At 45.5% G+C, this 3,931-nt stretch overlaps 1 non-coding gene across 1 annotated transcript; it reads left to right on the top strand.

Moving 5' to 3' along the window:
* The first annotated feature begins 2,996 nt into the window (after nt 1–2,996).
* Nucleotides 2,997–3,102, top strand: LOC118584989. Its single transcript, XR_004945143.1, has one exon. It is a non-coding gene; the product is annotated as a U6 spliceosomal RNA (small nuclear RNA).
* The last annotated feature ends 829 nt before the right edge of the window (nt 3,103–3,931 follow it).

The following is a 3,931-nucleotide window of genomic DNA, read 5'->3' as shown; positions in this document are numbered from 1 at the left end:
AGCCTCCAAAACTGTAAATGTTGAAGGATGGACACGAGTAGTGGCACACATTTATAATTCTATCACTGTCAGAGGTGAGGTGCAGAAAGATCAGAAGTTCAAGGACTACCCTTAACTATATATATATCCACCCAGGACAGCCTGGGCTACATGAGACAAGGGTGGGGGAGAGATCGAGAGGGAGAGGGAGGGAGGAAAGGAGGGGAAGGGAAGTTCCAAGATGAGAAATATTTGATATATGATGAGAAAAATTTGTCTGTGATGATGGACTTAAAATTTGCTTATTGGGCCTGAAGTGATGGCTCAGCAGAGCTCAGAGTGCCTGCTGCTCTTCCAGAGGACCCAAGTTTGGTTCCCAGCACCTACATAAGGCAACTCACAACACCTGTAACTCCAGCTCCAAAGACTCCAACACACTCTTCTGGCCTCTGTAAGGCACATATCCACACACATCAACATAATCAAAAAGAAAATAAATACTACAAAAGAAAATATTTTTTTAAGATTATTGTTAGTCCTCCCATGATCTTCACCGTATTAAACCAAAAGAAAGTGCACCCAGAGTCAGTCACTCCGAGTGACTTAGGGACAGTTGATCAAAGTGATGATGTCAGCTCAAGTGTCAAGGTGGGAACCTGCACACTGAAAACCACGAAGAAAGCTGGAGACAAAGGTTGTCTGAATCAACTTTCAGAGCTTTGCAGATTAGCCAAAGGCTGATCGGAGTCGAAGAAGTATTTCTTTAAGAAAAACTAGTCACAAAAGCAAAAGGTCTTTGGTGGGTGTGGTGGTGCATGCCTGTGACCCCAGGCACTAGGGTGGCTGAGGACAGAAAAGGAAGGGCAGGGAAGGAGAGGGGAGGGGAGGAGAGGGCAGGGAAGGAGAGGGGAGGGGGAGGGGAGGGGAGGGGAAGAAAGGGCAGGGAGGGGGAGGGGAGGAGAGGAGAGGAGAGGGCAGGGAAGGGCAGGGAAAGAGAGGGGAGGAGGAGGGATATGGGAAGAAACAGCAAACCTTGTTATGGTGATATTTTATTTGTGCTGAAATGTGATTTTATTTGTATGTTAATAAATAAAGTTGCCTGGGGGGTCAGAGCTAATAGCAAGCCATAGCAGAAGCCAGGCGGTGGTGGCGCACACCTTTAATCTCAATCACATGACAGGCAGATCTCTGTGTGTTCAAGGACACAGCCAGCGTGGAGACAAAAGCCTTTAATCTTTAAAATACCAACCATAGAGACCTGGAAGTCTGTATAGACAGGCAGTGACAAGGAGGTCATGTGGTTGGGTTTACAACCAATGAGAAGGCAGAACAGAAAGTCAATAAAAAGACAGATACACAGGAAGTAGATCTCTTTCTGAGGGGAAAGATGGCAGTGGCAGTGAGGAGTAAGAAGTTGGTAAAACACTTGCCACAAAACCATAAGAACATGAGTTCGATCCCCTAGAACCCATGTTCTTAAGAGTTCAGCACACCAGTGGGTGGCCATAATCATGGCACAGGAGGCAGAGACAGGAGAGAGGGAAACTCTCTGAGGTTCTCTGACCAGCCAGACTAACCACAAAAGAGAACTCCAAGATCAATGAAAGAGACTGTCTCAAAAAAATAAGGTGGATAGAAATTGAAAAGATCCCCAGGGTTGACCTCTGGACTCCAGACACATAAGCACACATATGTGCACAAACTCATGCACCATACTATAAATATTCTCTACAGGAATAGGAGAAGATGCTTCAAGCCTTGTGTCTATTAAGTAAGGGAAAGTGTCTAGCATGAACAGTGGACTCTGAATTATAAGACAACACAAACAAAAAACTGAAAGAAGCCAGATAGGATAGCACATGCCTGTAATCCCAGCACTCAAAAAGCTGAGTCAGGAGGATGACCATGAGTTTGAGGCCAGCCTAGACTACATGGTAGGCACATAGTAAGTACTAGGGCAACCAGAGCCACACAGCAAGATCATGTCTCAAAAAAAAGGGAGGTATGGGGGAGGGGGTAAAGAGCTGGAGAGATGGTTAAGTGGGTAAGAGCAGTTCCTAACATCCATATGGCATCCCACAACAGCCTGTAACTCCAGTTCCAGGGGATCTGATGCTTTCTTCTGGCCTGTACTGCACCAGGCATGAGCATTATACACATCTTTGTGCTGGATGATTTTATGTCAACTTGACACAAGCTAAAGTCATCTGAGAGAAAAGAACCTCTATTGTGGGAAAGGCTAGGGGGCAGGAAGAGGGAGGAGACGGGGATCGGTGGCTGGTATGTAAAATGAATAGAAAATTTCTTAATAGTAAAAAAAGAAAGAAAATGCCTCCCTAAGATAGGGCTTCAGGCAAGCCTGTAGGTCATTTCCTTAATTAGTGATGATGGGATTGGGCCCAGCCCATTGTGGATGGTGCCATCCCTGGCCTGGTGGTCCTGGGTTCTATAAGAAAGCAGGCTGAGCCACTTAGAGATCTTTGGCAACAGTTAAATCTGCAGCTCTCACAAGATTGAGCCTGTATAATAATGAGTATTCAGAGACAGGTAATTCCTGGGGGGCACTCACCAACCTAAGACAGAGCCCCTGTGTGGCCTGCACTGGTGTCTCCATGATGGGTAAGGTGACCTGCTGACGTCCCACACAACCTAAGTCAGAAGCTCATTTTTTAGTAAAAGGTGGGGACCTATAGGGTCCTGGCCCCTGTTTTGGGTAACTGTTGCCTTGCTTGCTGACCTTGACTTTGATATCTTCCCTTTGCTAATTCCCTGCGAGATTCCACCCTCCTGAATCCTTAAAGGAAGTTCCTTGTCTGTGTATCCCGCATATTGGGCGTCAACAGCTTAGATGCACTTAGATGCAAGATTGTAAAACAATGGAAGTGAACTTCTGCCCTCCAGGGTTCTCACATTGTGCTGTAAGCCTATATTTAAGACCTCCTCTCTTTTTCAATAAAAGGCATTTGGCATTCAAAAATAAATAAATAAATAAAATAAAAAATTAAAAAGCAGGCTGAGTGCTTCCTTGGCAGCACATATACTAAATTTAGAACAATACAGAGAAGATTAGCATGGCCCCTGTGCAAGGATGACACGCAAATTCGTGAGTTCCAAGAAAGCAGGCTGAGCAAGCCATGGGAAAACAAGCCAGTAAGCAGCTCCCCTCCACGGCCTTTGCATCAGCTCCTGCCTCCAGGTTCCTGCCCGGTGTGAGTTCCTGTCCTCGATGCTTCTCATGATGGATTGTTATACAGAACTGTGAGCAAAATAAACCCTTTCCTCCCCAACTTGCCTTTGGTTATGGTGTTTCATCACAGCAATAGTAATCCTAAAACACACATAGGTTCGTGCAAACATTAATACACACTCTGAAGTATATACCCAAGAGAAGTGAAAATGTGTTCACACTAAAACTCGTACAAAAATGTTCATAGCAGTGTAATAGCCAAAAGACAGAAACAAATCAAGTATTTACTGAGTAACAAATGCATAAATGAAGCTGGGCGGTGGTGGCGCACGCCTTTAGTCCCAGCACTGGGAGGCAGAGGCAGGTGGATCTCTGTGAGTTCGAGGCCAGCCTGGGCTACAGAGCGAGTTCCAGGAAAGGTGCAAAGCAAAGCTACACAGGGAAACCCTGCTCAGAAAACAAATGCATAAATGAAATGTGGTACAACTGTGTCATGGGGCGTCATTGAAACATGAAAGGGAAGGGAACATGGCATGATACATGTGCCAGTATAGACGGCTCTTGAAACATTGTATTGACTGAAAGTATCCGACACAAAAGCCGGCTCACAGTATATGACTTCCTTTCTACAAAAGAACCTGAAAAGATAGATACACAGAAACAAGTTTGGGGCTGGAGCAACCGAGGTCAAGAGTGCTTGCTGCTCTCACAGAAGACCTAAGTTCAGTTCCTCACACTCATGTCAGACCACCTGTAACTCCAGCT

Source organism: Onychomys torridus, chromosome 5, assembly GCF_903995425.1.
Source record: "Onychomys torridus chromosome 5, mOncTor1.1, whole genome shotgun sequence".
Lineage (NCBI taxonomy): Eukaryota > Metazoa > Chordata > Mammalia > Rodentia > Cricetidae > Onychomys > Onychomys torridus.
The sequence above is the reverse complement of the archived record's forward strand: the minus strand, read 5'-3'. Positions and strand labels throughout refer to the sequence as shown.